We start from the raw sequence: 18,269 nt of genomic DNA, 5'->3' as shown, positions 1-18,269 counted from the left end.
GCCACGTCGCTGTCTCCCTTTGTCCTGGAGTACCAGCATGTGCGAAGGGACTAGTTGTATCTCGCCTAGTCAGAGTAAGATAGAGAATCCTTTAAATGTCCACTCCACCATGCTGGCGTCTTCTCGTGATGATATCGTCCAGGACAAAGTTAGCACGATCTTGAATACCCCGCTTTTTCTGTCTGCTGCGAGGCTGCAAAGGAACCGTTAAGAATTGACTAAGCCTGTCTCCTACTCAAGTCATAAATTCCGAAGTATGTGGGATTCCATTTATTTATTTTTTCTGCACAACGCATCAGACGAAGTAGAAAACTGGTCAATAATATACCGCTGTAATGCATATGCCTCAATAATCAAATGATAAGTTATTGATCATTAGTAAATGTTGTTAACATTTCTTTGTTAACATTTCACAAATCAAGTTACACTTTCCTAAGCTCAGTTATACTCTTCATTGGTCACAGATTCGAGATGTTGGGCGGACACTGAAATCCACTCAACCGAACAGTTCAGCTATTCCTTACATGACTGAACTGTGTAGCGTGAACCGCTTCACTAGTGGGTCATTCGGTTCGGTGCGAAGCCGATGATATACGAACTGATCCTGCGCATTCTGGTTACTCAAATTTTGCACAAAATTTGATAATAAACTGGTATTTTGATTGCGTAGTTACAGCTCAGTATTGAGAGCAGCCTCCACACTATTATAAACAAAATCTGCATTACATTTTTTTTATTTAGTCATTTAAAATCGTCTGATTAGGGCCATCAGGCCTTCTCTTACATCAGACCAGGGTCTGACACATGTAGCATCCTTCTTACATCATAGTTACCTAAGAAATAACAATTTTAATATGACAACTAATATTAAAATGGTTTGAGTGTCTGAAGTGGCATCGCGAGTAAGTTATACTGACTACGAAGTAATTAAGTTAATACTGCCAGTACTTGTACTATTGCAGCTACTGCCACTAATAGTGATAATAGTAGTACTAATAATAATAATATTGAAAATTATGAGAATAATTATAGTAGCAGGTATAAGAAGAATTTATAGCCTTACAAAGTCGGTGTTTTATCATATAGCGCGTTCTTAGGAAAGGAAAATTGTACTGAAATGCAGGAGGATCTGCAACGAATTGACGCATGGTGCAGGGAATGGCAATTGAATCTCAATGCAGACAAGTGTAATGTGCTGCGAATACATGGAAAGAAAGATCCTTTATCATTTAGCTATAATATAGCATGTCAGCAACTGGAAGCAAAAAAATGGCTCTGAGCACTACGCGACTTAACTTCTGAGGTCATCAGTCGCCTAGAACTTAGAACTAATTAAACCTAACTAACCTAAGGACAGCACACACATCCATGCCTGAGGCAGGATTCGAACCTGCGACCGGACCGGTTGCTCGGCTCCAGACTGTAGTGCCTAGAACCGCTCGGCCACTCCGGCCGGCTAGAGTGTGTACAGGGACAATGGGAATCATTTTGTTGTTTTAATAGATACGTCATTAACTGCCTTAAGAAGCTGGAGATATTATTCAATTCTCTAATCTAATGCAGAATTATTGCAGAGTCGGGTTCCTGCGACTGAGAAAGACTTTGAGAAAGTGGCTGAACGATGAGATGGCACAGAAAGGATTTTGCTCTGATGCGAAGTGGTGTTTCAGCGATGCTGTTCGGGCGAGAGCGTTAAGGTCGAAGAGGTATATGAGAGTGTTCGTTGATGAGACAGTAGAGGAAACGAAGGGTATGAAAACCTTTGTGCTTGTCTGCACGGAAGCAGCATAGCTATGCATCTGATGTTGAAATGTGATCAAAGAGTCCAACGTCACAGATATAACGAACACATGCATTCGTAACCAGTTCCAAACGCCGTGAGCTTTCCTGAGAAAGGCATTGCAGGGTAACATCACTGTAATCAATAATTGAGAGTAAAATTGTTTGTACAAATTTTTTTTCAGTTCAAGAGGGAAGAGGTTTTTATGTTTTTTAAAGGCATGGGGAGATGCTGATGTCATTTTTCAAATTGCAGCTAGGTACTCTATCCAGTTTAGATTTTCATCTGTTATCACTCCTAGACTCTTTACTAAAGGAAGGAAGTTGATATTTGTGCCATTTAGGGTTAAAATGGTAGGGATACTGGATATTTCGGTCTAATGAGTGTAGAATGATTAACCAGTATCGCTTGAGTTCTGGATGGGTTTATCTTTAACCCTATAGCCTGCCGCATTTTAATAGTCAACACAGGTCGGTATTGAGATTCACGAAAGCTGTCTTCAGGTTTATGGGTTTTGCAATTACACTCCTGGAAATGGAAAAAAGAACACATTGACACCGGTGTGTCAGACCCACCATACTTGCTCCGGACACTGCGAGAGGGCTGTACAAGCAATGATAACACGCACGGCACAGCGGACACACCAGGAACCGCGGTGTTGGCCGTCGAATGGAACCGCGGTGTTGGCCGTCGAATGGCGCTAGCTGCGCAGCATTTGTGCACCGCCGCCGTCAGTGTCAGCCAGTTTGCCGTGGCATACGGAGCTCCATCGCAGTCTTTAACACTGGTAGCATGCCGCGACAGCGTGGACGTGAACCGTATGTGCAGTTGGCGGACTTTGAGCGAGGGCGTATAGTGGGCATGCGGGAGGCCGGGTGGACGTACCGCCGAATTGTTCAACACGTGGGGCGTGAGGTCTCCACAGTACATCGATGTTGTCGCCAGTGGTCGGCGGAAGGTGCACGTGCCCGTCGACCTGGGACCGGACCGCAGCGACGCACGGATGCACGCCAAGACCGTAGGATCCTACGCAGTTCCGTAGGGGACCGCACCGCCACTTCCCAGCAAATTAGGGACACTGTTGCTCCTGGGGTATCGGCGAGGACCATTCGCAACCGTCTCCATGAAGCTGGGCTACGGCCCCGCACACCGTTAGGCCGTCTTCCGCTCACGCCCCAACATCGAGCAGCCCGCCTCCAGTGGTGTCGCGACAGGCGTGAATGGAGGGACGAATGGAGACGTGTCGTCTTCAGCGATGAGAGTCGCTTCTGCCTTGGTGCCAATGATGGTCGTATGCGTGTTTGGCGCCGTGCAGGTGAGCGCCACAATCAGGACTGCATACGACCGAGGCACACAGGGCCAACACCCGGCATCATGGTGTGGGGAGCGATCTCCTACACTGGCCGTACACCACTGGTGATCGTCGAGGGGACACTGAATAGTGCACGGTACATCCAAACCGTCATCGAACCCATCGTTCTACCATTCCTAGACCGGCAAGGGAACTTGCTGTTCCAACAGGACAATGCACGTCCGCATGTATCTCGTGCCACCCAACGTGCTCTAGAAGGTGTAAGTCAACTACCCTGGCCAGCAAGATCTCCGGATCTGTCCCCCATTGAGCATGTTTGGGACTGGATGAAGCGTCGTCTCACGCGGTCTGCACGTCCAGCACGAACGCTGGTCCAACTGAGGCGCCAGGTGGAAATGGCATGGCAAGCCGTTCCACAGGACTACATCCAGCATCTCTACGATCGTCTCCATGGGAGAATAGCAGCCTACATTGCTTGCGAAAGGTGGATATACACTGTACTAGTGCCGACATTGTGCATGCTCTGTTGCCTGTGTCTATGTGCCTGTGGTTCTGTCAGTGTGATCATGTGATGTATCTGACCCCAGGAATGTGTCAATAAAGTTTCCCCTTCCTGGGACAATGAATTCACGGTGTTCTTATTTCAATTTCCAGGAGTGTAGATACAACTGGGGGTCATTATCGCACACGTGGTATTAGCAGCAGGAAAAAAACTGGCAATACATCGTTTATGTACAAAAGAGTATAGGATCTCATACCGACACCTGGGGTACGCCTGATAAAACCTCTCTCCATCGTGACTATATGGCATTGCTGGCGAGACATCAGGTGTGAACGAAACCAATCCACTGAAACTGGCGAGAAATTTAGGCTGCTACGTTTCGCGAGTAAAATGTCACAGACGACTGTGTCAGAGAGTTTGCTAAAATCTAAGAAGCACATTATTGTTGCCTTTTGTGCACCCATGGGAAACTTCGAGTCATCTGTTATCTTTATTACGGCAGATGTTGTGCTGCGATGTTTGCGGAAGTCTGATTTAATAATTAATGAATGAAAATATAAGTTCTGGCGAGCAGTCCCGATGGTAAATCCTTCATCTACTATACCTGTCAATGGAATTACAAAACTGTCTATTTTGCGCAATTTCTCACGATCTGTGTAAGTTTAACAACTTCTGTCGTTCCTCACTCCACTTCATGATGTTACGTGTCAGCTACTACATCTTCTCTCACCTGAGAGATGAAACATGTGAATAAAGCTTCAGGTTCCCGTTACACCAAATCAAGACACCGATATTTTCTGTCTTCTTCGGTTACGGCATCAGTAGGACCCTCAAAGGATTGCGTTTTTCTATTTTCCTCCGAGAACCTTTTCCTCCTTTTTTATTTTCTCTCCCGCTTTTGTTCCAAGATCTTCAGATCTTCATAGCTTCTCCACTGGTGACTCACTATCCGTTTCTCTCTCTGTAGTTGATTTCTGGCATATTGGTTTGTGTGTACTTGCCTCCCCAATTTGCCTTCCCTTCCAATCCTCTCTAAGTTACACAACTGGCTTGGTTCCTGCCTTTCCTCGTGTCTTCCCAGTTGTTTCCCATACTCTTTTCGTCATTCTATCCATATCCATCTTACTCAAATGTCACCACAATCTTAGCCTTCTCGTTCTGATTTCTGCTGATATTGTCCTGTGTATCGTGAAAGGTTTTTGCACTAAATGAAATGCCAGTAAATCGTAGTTAATTTGGTAAATTACTACTTGGTGCACCTCTGAAAGCAAATGCAATGAAAACTAAAAGTATATTTGAAATACTGTCCGTTCATACATCTTTGCCTACTGAACACATAAGCGATACACAGTCTCTGGTTTCCAGAGGTTGCATTATTGAGAAAGACATTGCTAATTAGTAAGTAACAGTGGGGTCGAATTGCAGCTTTGTCCTGTAGCAATTGTTGAGTCAAGGAGACAGGGTGTTCTATTATAGCGGAATGAGCAGCTTGGATAACAGATGTAAAGCACAGCGATTCCTATCTGGGATGTTCCATAACGTATAACGTGGGGATGAAGGAGGATTTTTAAGATCTGGATAAAGACACATAGCTTCATAAAAAGGTAACTGATGTTGAATTTCTTATATGCAAGTGTGAGTTTAGTAGACAATGTTGGGCAAAGATATCATTGTTTCCTAAAATATCTAAGTATTGATAATCATGCAGAGATATAAATCATGTGTTCAGTATTCTAATTAGCCCTCCCCCATTTAGATTAGTTATATGGCCCTACATCACAAATTCAAGAAATCAAATTTTTGTGACAGAAATATACTGTGTAAGCAGACGTTATAGAGTATGACAGTGCAGGGAGGGGGAATGCTGATTGTTCGTATTAGTTGGAGTTTGCCTTTGTCTCATTAAAACAATTTCAAAGTACTTCCTTTGATCATTTCTAGATACTTTGTAAGCTCCCTACTATGCGTCTCTGTATGACATGTAGCCCAACTTTACCCCTGACTCTACAAAAAAAATCTACATGTTACCAAAACTATCGTACCCACAAACTGTTATCCATCTTAAAGTCGTATGCTAACCTTTGACCAAAGAGAACCTAATCTGAAATGAACTTTAACTGGTCTGAACACAGCTTGTCTTTTATTAAATGGGCAACTGAAGTAAACCAATCTGACCACAATCAAAATATCCACCTACCTCGTGTCTTGACAACATTGTTGCAGATTTCTCAAAACATCAATAGAAGACAGACAGCAGGTACGCTAGATTTCCATTTTGAAGTAAAATTTCCAAACAATATTCATACTGTTAGGTATCATATTGTACAATGGGGTAAAGCGTAAAGATAAATCTTCTGTAAACACTGGGCAGGATGGAGTAACTATTCCTATGAAATGATATACCAAGACAACGATTTTATAATGAAGTATGTATTCAAAAAAGAGTAAAATTTAACGTAGTCTCCACACATAACATTGGTCTGAACAATACTATGCTTAACAAAGTGAACAATGATTTGAAAAGGGTGCAATGTTAGCAGAGAATTTCTATACAAACCAAACAGCTAAATCAGCTGATATCTTAGTGCGTCACTCAGGGAACTGGGGTGATCTTTGTCTCAGCTGCCGGCAAATTAACTAGCTAACAATAATTATTCCAACAAACTAGCTGTGCAGTGCTGCAGTCTTACGTCAAATTTCTTCTCTTCAAAAATTAATAACAATATTCAAAATGTATATTCTTTTTGCCTTCCAATGTATACATCATATTCATCCTTGTCGTCCTTTACAATAAATCTTTCATCATCTAGCAGATACAATTTCAAGTCAGCACTACTGAATTGATGTATCATTTACCACGTTTCAAGTAAGAACGTATCAAACTGCGCAGAGAGACAGACTGTGCCACAACAAGGCCAAAGATTGTTTAACAGTAACGTAACTTGCTCTCTCTCTGACGTGAGCGGCGATAACTTACAAATATCAAAATGACATGCCAACCTTACAGTTTCACAAAGCATATCCCAGCTATTCAGAGACACATGTTCGCTGAAATCTGTATTTTCATGGCTTGCACTTTTGCGGTAACGACAATCAACAATTTTGAAAAGAGAATCGAAAAATTTGCTAAAACATCAACTCAAGAGAAAGAAGAATAAAAAGGTCAATTGCAACACAATATTTATTTCAGCTCATCATTCTGTCCGTGAAACTAGAGCAGAATAGAGATTCCGAAGCAAGGAAAGAATATCTGGTAGGGCCTAAATGAACATTTTCGACAGAATGTTGGAAACAGCTTTCAGTTAGTGAAATTTCATGTACATTCACCAGCTGCGTCGTTGTAGTATGGCACATTTAAACTACGTAATAGTTAGTCGTTATGAGTATTCTTCTGAATAATTCTTTTATGCAATATTATTGATAGAAAGTCAGATGCATTTCAGACCAATTAAAATCACATTCCCAAAAAATAATTTTCAGAAATAAGTTCGTTTTCAAAATAGCGGTAGCTACGCCGATTCTAGACTTGAATCTGCAATCGGAAGTGTAGAAATCAGACAGTTTTCAGCTTGTTAGTGAGAAATTCAGTTAAAAACAGTTTCAGCATGCAACTCTAAACCGCTAGGTAACTTTCAATAGGTACGTTTCTTCCCTAACCCGTTAGTAAAATTACCACATTATAAATGAAGTGTCGGCAGAAGTGCCAACACTGTTTTGTTTGAGGAGACCGAAATGCACGCTATAAGCTCACGCAGGCTGGCGTGAGGTCTGAAACAGGATACGTAATGAATGCTATAAAGAAAAGTACGTAGCTTCTGGAATACTTAACTTTAATCCACATTTGTAGAACATCACGATACATTAATAGAATCTCAATATCACTTGAATACGGCGCCTTGCTAGGTCGTAGCAACTGTAGCTGAAGGCTATGCTAACTATCGTCTCGGCAAATGAGAGCGTAATTCTCAGTGAACCATGGCTAGCAACGTCGGCTGTACAACTGGGGCGAGTGCTAGTACGTGTCTCTAGACCTGCCGTGTGGTGGCGCTCGGTCTGCAATTACTGACAGTGGCGACACGCGGGTCCGTCGTATACTAGCGGACCGCGGCCGATTTAAAAGCTACCACCTAGCAAGTGTGGTGTCTGGCGGTGATACCACAATAAAGATACCATGGGTATGATTCGCTAGAACGAAACAAGTTGGTTGCGAAGTGCGAGACACTATTCAGTCGTGAATCGAGTGCTCCTTTGTGTATGCCTCTTCCTGAATCCAAGCATTGCTTTCAAGTCATGCATTCCAGTATTTCCCATGTCTATCTCTTTCCCCATTGAGCCTTGCTTGGCTCGTGTTCCTGCTGTCATGTATTTTACACCCAGTTTTTAACGTACTTCCCGCTCACTACGTTAATTTAAATTACTGGTGTCACGGAGTTGCTGCTTTGCCTGACCGTGACAGGTGCTAGCAGCGCGTATCGATGTATCCCCTCTCGTAGTATCTTTACTCGACTGCTATTACTTCCTGGTCGTTGTCTGTCGTAAGGGAGTTCGGTTTGTGAGTTCGTGTCGCGGGTTCGGGTCTGCCAGTCAGTTGGGACGCGTAGGGAGCGCAGTCCGGACGTGCCAGTCGGTTGAGTTGCAAATGCGGCACTGTAGTAGTGATGGGGAGCTCGTGAATGAGTCGTTCAAATGAACGCTTCATTCCAGTGAAGTGTGAACTAACCACTCGTTTTCAATGAACTGGTACTTCAAACTCTTCACAGATAGCACACTCCACACTTTTTTCTAGTTCACTCACTCTCTTCCCCTCTCCCTCTACATCGGCGCGTCTACGGGTAGCCTACCGTTGGCAGCGCTTGCACACAAATGAATATTAAAGAGACAAACGAAGAGGCTGGCTGTTTGTTAATAATACTGAAAGAGGTATTTTACCTGAAATCGTACCAACGACTACAGGTGACAGTTTACGTTTTGAATCTGGAGGGTTATTATTCTCAACAAAAATAAAATCTACAGGAAAACTTTTGAATAATTACTTAACGTAGGTATATAGACTTTATGACAGTGGTAAACATACTCATTCTATTTTGGATTAAGTTTTAAAAGGAACATAAAATTGGACTGCATTTCCTTGGTAGTCCTAGTTTTCAGTCCATGAATACAACAAATAATGTTTCATTTGGCAGTTAAAGACTTTCTTGGGCGCTTCATGAGAAAATGTCGAGCAAAATTAAATGTGATACTTTCTTTATATGTGACAGGCTTCTCTGTTTATCTTTCCTTTGTCCCCTTCGACCATGCTCTATTTAACTCAAACACTATAAGAGCGCAAAACGTTACGTGCACGTTACTGCATAGTTCGGCCATCTGTTGGTAAAATTATGAAGTATTACGAAGCTGTATTGTACGAGCGAGGCTAAGCTGAGCGGCGAACTGGGCAACTTCGCTAGGCTTCCGTACTTCATGAATGAACTACTTCATTTGAACACTTCACGGCAAAGAGTGAAATGAATGAAATAGTTCACGGGAATGAACGAGTTCGACCCATCTCCACACTGTAGTTCAATTCTTTATCTTGGGGGTTCGCGCATGCCCGCCCAGACGCGGGAGATTGCTGCGTTGCCAGTTGTACGCGCCAAGAGAAGCAGTGCCATAGTATAGTTCGCAAACTTCCGTTTAGGGGGGAGCGCGCAGTTTATGAAGTAAAGCCACCACGGCCGCATTAACCCTTTCGCTGCTGCAGAGACGTGCTCTCCGCATTCCGCGATGTGCGCGATTTTGTCATCATTGCACTGCTCGCTTGTGCAGACACATGGTGTTTCGACTGCTTTGACACAGTTTATCATTCGCTTTCACAAAAACTAATTGGCCCAAAAATTTGATTTTTACACATCTTCTTGACTGATACCTTTCTCCCCATAAATGACTTAATTTTGTTCCGAAGTTCAACGCAGTTATTGTGCAGCATTAGATGTGGTAAACCATTGCACGAAATTTTGAAGAGTTTGCAGAGGTAAAAGTCCATAGCGTATACTTTCCTTATGGTCGATTTTAGTTGCCACTAGAAATTTCAAAAAATTACATTCAAATGAATAAAATTCATAAAGTAAGACACTTCGACATTGTTTTTAAACAAAGAAAATATTAAGCACCAAGCAAGGTTTGAACTCAGAAACTTTCACTTGGCAGCCATACACATTTTTTTTTTTTTATATTCTCATTTTGTTCGTTTTCGTTTGTTGTATGTGCTCGGGGCGGACGTCGTAAGACATCCGTTTTAAGTTCATCTTTGATCGGTTAACTCAGTTTTTTATTACAGAGGGCTGCTAACCCTCTGACCGAACATGCTGAGCTACCGTGTCGCCTAAACATTAACCACTATGCTACCACTGCTTGTCGTTCAATATATCTCCTGGAGGACTTTAAAATATCACGCAAAATACCGACAAACACTGTTGGTATGACTATGAATTACTCACGTTTCGTCGAAGTACAATAGGAAATAAACAATTACCGTTGTTCTTTATTGCGAAAAAGCGGTTAGTGAGAATGAATTTCCTTGCTATCGCCTGAATTAGGAGGTTTATTGCTTGTTTGGTTTAATTAATTAATAGAATATGGAGCAATTGGTATAAAGAATGCTTTTTCCAAACTTTCTATAAAAGTAAGCCTGCTATCATTACACTGCTTTTGTTCAATTACTTTATTTATGGCTGAACGTTTCTAAAACTGAAGACACTCGTCCGTGCTCTGCACTGCAGCCGAGCTCTGGCAACGTCGTTCTCTGTTCATTGGCTGACTGTGTTTTGTGACGTCAGATGCGCAGAACGAACCTAAACTCGGCCACTGTCATAAATGACGCGCACTTTAGTGCAGTCGGGTTGGAGCAGCAGTGAGGTCTGCATCGACATGGCTCGCCCGACCATTGCCGCCACGCATCACTTGAGCCGGGCCACGGTCTTGGTGGATCGTCGGTCGGTCGTCCTACCGGACAACGAGTTTTGGCTCGCCGATCGTTCATGAGCCGTCTGTGTGTGTGTGTGTGTGTGTGTGTGTGTGTGTGTGTGTGTGTGTGAGAGTGTGTGTGCGTGCATCGACTCCCGATTGTCTTCGTGTGTGCTTAGTTACTGTTTGCTATCGTTCAGGTCTTCGTGCAAGTGTTGGTCAGGTTGTGTGTGTAGTTGCCGTTGTTTTCACTGACAACGGTTTTAGATGTTGTCCGCATTCTGCGGCGAGTCGGTCGGTTGTTGCGGACGAGGGAAGTTACCTCCGCGCGGTGCAGTCTCTGGTTCCGCTGGCAGCCCCTGCGCAGTGTCGGAGCGTGTGTGGAGCTGTCCAATCGCTACGAGCTTCTTGGTCACCGACCCAGGACGTCAAAGCTGAGTAGTGGTTTCAGTTACCCAAGCCACGTCCATTCATGTTGTGGTGGTTCGTTTCGGTGGTTCGCTGCTGGGGAGATTTTCCTGTCAGCCACACCGAGTATTTCTACTGCTGAAATTTAGCCGCTATGCGGTGCAATTAACTATTGTCATTGACTAGCATTCGATTACACCAGTGGAATTTTCTGCCTTGTGGCCGTTAGTGTTCCGGTTACCTGCCCTGGCCACTAACGTGATTTCAGGCAGTGTCCGTTCCTCACCTGTTGTCACTGTGCAACATGGTGTGTAATTGACAGTTTATACATACTTCAGTGTGGATTATCACGTTCGTAACCTTTTGTGTTTGAGTTCTCATGTACTGATTGACAGAAAGCAAGTCGTTGTATCGGTCGGTCCGTGGCTGTCCCCTGGTTGGGTTCCGACGGATCAAGTGTAGCTGGGCTCACCACCTGTCTGACCTAAGTGAAAGAGAGCAGACCGCCCTCCCTGGAGGCTTCTGAGTGCCACCGGTGTTTAATTATCTGCTTTCAGCTACTTAAAATTTAAGGCTTATGGTTATTTTTTCCTTTTTTTCTAAAAAATTTTGCAAAATTAATTCTTAAATTTATTTTTCAAGCTTAAACATTGCAGGCTTCTGCCTTTAAAAGATTGTGGTAATATATTTAAAAAAAATTTAAACTTCATTGTGGCCTTCAGCCATTGGTATTACACCTTGCATATGTTTGTTCTATCTGCTTTGCCTTGAGGCTTTCCACTTAGCCTTGATATGTTTTTTATTTATTTTATTTGCCTCTTTAATTGCATTTTTATCTTGTTGATTTTTAAGATTTCTTGTTTTTAAACATTGTGGCGTACTGCCTTTAAAAAGTCTATGGTAATATATTTTAAAATTTTGAAATTTAATTGTGGCCTTCAGCAATTCGTATTGCACCTTGCATATGTTTGTTCTATTTACTTTGCTGCGATGTTTTTTAATTATTTTTTTGCTACATTAATTGGATTTTTGTTTTGTTGATTTGTTAAGATTTCTTGTTTTGAGGCTTTCAGCCGTGAAAGAGTTGCATTCGGTAAAGGTCTGGTTATGTGCCGCTTCGGTTGTAAGAGTTATTCAAAATGGTTCAAATGGCTCTGAGCACTAGGGGACTTAACATCTGTGGTCATCACTCCCCTAGAACTTAGAACTACTTAAACCTAACTAACCTAAGGACATCACACACATCCATGCCGGAGGCAGGATTCGAACCTGCGACCGTAGCAGTCCCGCGATTCCGGACTGAGCGCCTAGAACCGCTAGACCACCGCGGCCGGCTGTAAGAGTTATTAAATTACAGTAAATTACAATTAGAAGGTGAAACTGACCACAACCTATTTGGCCCTTTCGACAATCATTATTACCTGTTCTGCTCAGCGGGTTTAGCGGGCGTATCACCGATTCCTCAAGGTCTCCGTAGTCATACGTTGAGCTACTCTGTTACCGTCCGAATTTCTCAAAAGGCCGTGCCACTTTCTACGCAAAGTAACAAAATACATTATATGAAAATCAACCGGGAAAAGTTGGAGTGTGTAGGTTCACGTACTGCACACATCACCTTTTCCACTCTGGTTGTCTCCTGCAGAATATGCAGCACCGGTATGGAAAATTCCATTTGCGCCAAAAAAGTTATGAAACTGGACGTATCATGTTGGGGTGTTTGAGACCAAGTCCTATTGAGAAAATTTGTCATGTGGATACCATAACACGTCACCCACAGAGGTACGTACCATGGACTACGAGGGTCATTTCAAAAGTCTTTACACTGAGCACGCGCGACCATTACGCTCGCGTGATAAAGCTGAACTTCGTCAACTGAGACGATCGTATATGTTTTCCTGGTTTGCGTGGCTGTGTCGCGAGTAAATCAGTTTTAAAACGGAAGCTGATACCGCCTCAGGTCGGATTACACGTACTGACCATCGTTCTTACATGAAAATCGGATCCATACGTGGAAAGAACCCAACGGTAACGCTCTGAGAGAGGTGTGTGGGAATGGTGTTCCGGACCGTAGCACAGTATCACAGTGGTCTGCCCGTTTCCGTGAAGTTCGGGTAAGCACTGAGGGCAAACCAAGAAATGGAAGGCCATCAACTGCAATATACAACACCTCTCAGGTTAATGTTAATGACATTTTAAGAGAGGATCGACGAAAAACATGTGGGTAAATTGTATATGAACCGCTACCCGCAGCATCGCGCAAATGTTTTCCTGGAGTGACGCCAAGCAGTGCACACACGGGCAAAAACAGGCAAAGGCTGAGCAGGGGAGGCAGGAGAGGCAGATGCAAATAGGGCCGGACTGAAAGTGTTAGAACAATTTTTGTGAAGACAAATGGATTAATTAACATTGGGAAGGTAGTATAAAGAGATTATAAGAGAGAATTGACGTGTGACTGTAATTGTGTGAACAAGTTTACTTTGACTGACAAGGAGAACACAGCAAGTGCCATAACACGCTTTCGGACAAGGTTTTCGACGGAATTTAGATGCTTTTTACTGCGCGATAAGAACAATCGAAGCATTAGTACTGATGGCAGCGTCACGGTTTTCATAATTTTGCGCCCCGTGTTCGAAATCCGAATTTTTTTTTTAACCATGTCCGTAGAAGGTTACTACACGATGTTTTCCACTCAACTCTGGGGATGTAAGGACGTTACATTAACTGTAAAATTACAATTGGGTTTGTGACATTGTATCACAGACACAGTCCTTGTGACTGCTCAGAGATGTCACTAAACCCGCCCAAAGATGTAAACAACCATGCATGAGCAGTCCCTATTAGAGGGGGTCCGACAGCCGATCAGTTCCAGTCATTCCACCAGGAAGGAGGTCCACGGCTCGTGTTGTCTGTAGTTCAACCATCACTACACGGTCAATACGGCGGTTCGATCGTGTCTGCATTGTTACTTTGTGCCAAAAAGGGCTCTCAACAAAGGAAGTGTCCAGTGTCTCGGAGTGAACCAAAGCGATATTGTTCGGACATGGAGGAGATACAGGGAGACACTAACTGTTGATGACATGCCTAGCTCAGGCCGCCCAAGGGCGACTACGAGACGTGTTTGAAGGAAACCCGGTCAGGCTGAACGCCTTAGACCCACTGTCCAGCGAGTGCAGCAAGGTGGTGGAATTCGTCTTCATGGACGACAATTCGCGCCCCCATCGTCAACATCTTGTGAATGACTTCCTTCAAGATAACGACATCGCTCGACTATAGTGGCCAGCATGTTCTCCAGACATGAACCCTATCGAACATGCCTGAGATAGATTGAAACGGGCTGTTTATGGACTACGTGAGGGATCTATGCCGAATCTGGGGACAATCTGAGTAGTGGGACAATCTGGACCAGCAGTGCCTTGATGAACTTGTGGATAGTATGCCACGACGAATACAGGCATGTATCAATGCAAGAGGACGTGCTACTGGATGTGTACAGCAATCTGGACCACCACCTCTGAAGGTCTCGCTGTGTGGTGGTACAACATGCAATGTGTGGTTTTCATGAGCAATAAAAAGGGCGGAAATGATGTTTATGTTGATCTCTGTTCCACGTTTCTGTACAGGTTCCGGAACTCTCGGAACCGAGGTGATTCAAAACTTTTTTTGGTGTGCGTATTTATTATATAATACGTGCATATTGATTGAAATATATTTGTTTTGGGAATTAATTCAGGAATAATGTGTTTTTCTTACTGATACCCTCATGAGGACAAAACCAGATGGACAGGTCAGAATCGATTCAATACAAGTCCCTCCTTGCAGGCCATACGAATAAACAGGTATACCTGCTGGCCGACTGAAATCCAGTGCCAATAAACAACTACACAACTCCACCAATATTATAGACAAGCCACACAACAGGAATTTGACAAAATAATTTCAAATTTTTTCATTCACTTATATTTTTACACATTCGTATAGGCACGTTATACGAACGTGGGTAGATAGTTGAAAATAAAATAAATAAAAGAGCAACAATCCGGTTTCGAACATGGGGCGCAGAAGTCTGAAGTCCCGATATTAGCCACTGTGCCAACGCTCCGACTGAGGTAATTATATGCTGAACTGCATATAAAGTACCTCACAAACTTAGACTGTCTTTTTTATCGCAAATGGTCGAGTATCTACAGATAAGATGAGACATATGTTCGCTTATTTTGACCCTTCTTCGAATGACCGAAGTTTCTGGGAAATACGGTTATGGCACTTGTTCCGTTCTCCTCGACGGTGAATAAAGATGATGCAGTCAGGTAAAAAGTATCTTGTAATAGTTGGTGCCACAACTGCAGTGATTCGAATGAGCATAATAGAAAGAGAATGATTTTACATGTTTCTTACTTTCAATCTAGTCTACTGACAGGAAATTCACATACAGAAAAACGTGATCAACGTTATTTCGGTGTCACAGAAACTATAAGTAACTTTAATTTGAAGTTAAATTTAGTTCAGAAAAGCAGATAGATTTAATCTAAAATGAAGGCAAATTAAGTAATATAAACAATGTCAAAATTTCCATTGCACGCAAATAATAAACTTTTCAGACAGGGACCATAAGCAGATTTTAGTCGGATCACAGTGCCAGAATTATATAAATATAGCACTCCCGTTAATTTATATTTGGTGACCTGGCTAGGATTAATAAAAAATCAACTTCGTGTAAACGTTATACTTGGCGCCCCTGGATAAAATTACTAAGATACAATTGTGAAGTTGATTTATACACTTCTGTTTTGGTCTTTAGTTTTCGTTATTCCTTCTGGTTCTTTGACATGTTGTATATAACCTGCCACTTCTCACGGGTTTTACCTATTGTCTCTGAATTTCAAACGTCTTGTAACATTTTATGTTGCCAAATAGTTCTTCTAGGTGTCACAGTCCTATGAAAGTGTCTTGATTTTTCTTACATCTCACCTTCATTATGAAGCGCAATGTCAGAACCACCTCAGTGGTCCCTTACCTTTCATAAAGCCAAACTGGTCGTTATGTGACAGATCCTTAATTTTCTTTTCAATTGTTCTAAATATTGTTTATGAGAGCAACGTCAATGCATGAGTTATTATGCTGATTGTGCGATAGTTTTCAAATTTATTTGTACTTGTTATCTTCAGGACTGTGTGGATGATATGCTCCCATTTGGTTTCAACTTCCTCGAACGATATTAGAAGTTTTTAGGAAACGTTATCTATGCCTACCATCTCACTTAATCGCAAGTCTTCCTAAATTCTTTCAAAATCATGCATTCCAAACTGATCCACATTTCTTCTTCTGTCAGTGAGGAGAGTGTTCTCTCTCTCTCTTCTCTGTGTTTATGGACGGCAGTTCTTTTGAATTCTGTATGTTGGTACCCATGCTTGAATTTTCACTGTTAGTTGTTTTCACGTTTCTGTATGCAAAATCTGTTCCTCTGGCGACCATTTGCTCTTCAATTTCTTCCCATCTTTCCTTTCCTTGGACTTTCTACTGTTTTCGGTCCTAAGAGAAATTATACGTTTCGTTTTCCTAGATTTCTTTCATCAGTCAGCTGAAGTACACGTCTTACAAAAAATTAAAAAGTAAAAAGAGGTGAAGCTGCCAACAATCCAGAGATTTGATTAACACCGCAGTGCTTTACTTCACTGCTCCTTCTGCATGTGGCATTCTGTAGCTTTCCTGACACCTCAGAATTGGTTGCCCAGGCCAATTGTAGGCATCACCAGCTGCGACATCGTCGCGAATATAAACAGTGATCCAGGTACTATCAAATGCCACCTTTTATTCCACTCTTTTCACAATATAAATTCATTCGACGATGACCGATTTCAGTCAGTAATGACCATCTTCAGATCTACAATATAACAAATATACATGTAATGGGAAGTCTATCTTTCAAAACAATACAGCATTTCATAACACAATACATTCTCATAAAAAATGGGAAATGTACAGATCAAATAAGGTAAAGCATACTTGTTCTACACCACGTCCTAATCTAATAAAGCCGGAATGGCATCGTCAAAACATATAAAGACACTCAGCAAAGCATCGTCTCGTAGAACTAAAATATGGTGTAAAATAGGCCACATCGTCCACACAGTCATTTTGCAAATGGTTCAAATGGCTCTGAGCACTACGCGACTTTACTTCTGAGATCATCAGTCGCCTAGAACTTAGAACTAATTAAACCTAACTAACCTAACGTAACGTGTATCCACAGGACATGTGGCCTGTAATTGAAGAAGTGTCATGATGATCTCTCCATTGGCAAAAGATTCCGGAATAGTCCCCCATTCGGATCTCCGGGAGGGGACTGCCAAGGGGGAGGTTACCATGAGAAAAAGATTGAATAATCTACGAAAGGATAACGTTCTACGAGTCGGGGCGTGGAATGTCAGAAGCTTGAACGTGGTAGGGAAACTAGAAAATCTGAAAAGGGAAATGCAAAGGCTCAATCTAGATATAGTAGGCGTCAGTGAAGTGAAGTGGAAGGAAGACAAGGATTTCTGATCAGATGAGTATCGGGTACTATCAACAGCTGCAGAAAATGGTATGACAGGTGTAGGATTCGTTATGAATAGGAAGGTAGGGCAGAGGGTGTGTTACTGTGAACAGTTTAGTGACCGGGTTGTTCAAATCAGAATCGACAGCAGACCAACATCGACAACGATAGTTCAGGTATACATGCCGACGTCGCAAGCTGAAGATGAACAGATAGAGAAAGTGTATGAGGATATTGAAAGGGTAATGCAGTATGTAAAGGGGAACGAAAATCTAATAGTCATGGGCGACTGGAATGTAGTTGTAGGGGAAGGAGTAGAAGAAAAGGTTACAGGAGAATATGGGCTTGGGACAAGGAATGGAAGAGGAGAAAGACTAATTGAGTTCTGTAACAAGTTTCAGCTAGTAATAGCGAATACCCTGTTCAAGAATCACAAGAGGAGGAGGTATACTTGGAAAAGGCCGGGAGATACGGGAAGATTTCAATTAGATTACATCATGATCAGACAGAGATTCCGAAATCAGATACTGGATTGTAGGGCGTACTCAGGAGCAGATATAGACTCAGATCACAAAATAGTAGTGATGAAGAGTAGGCTGAAGTTCAAGACATTAATCAGGAAGAATCAATACGCAAAGAAGTGGGATACGGAAGTACTAAGGAATGACGAGATACGTTTGAAGTTTTCTAACGCTATAGATACAGCAATAAGGAATAGTGCAGTAGGCAGTACAGTTGAAGAGGAATGGACATCTCTAAAAATGGCCATCACAGAAGTTGGGAAGGAAAACAT

This window comes from Schistocerca cancellata, chromosome 7 (assembly GCF_023864275.1).
Source record: "Schistocerca cancellata isolate TAMUIC-IGC-003103 chromosome 7, iqSchCanc2.1, whole genome shotgun sequence".
In the NCBI taxonomy this organism is placed as follows: Eukaryota; Metazoa; Arthropoda; class Insecta; order Orthoptera; family Acrididae; genus Schistocerca; species Schistocerca cancellata.
Note: the sequence above shows the minus strand (reverse complement) of the source record.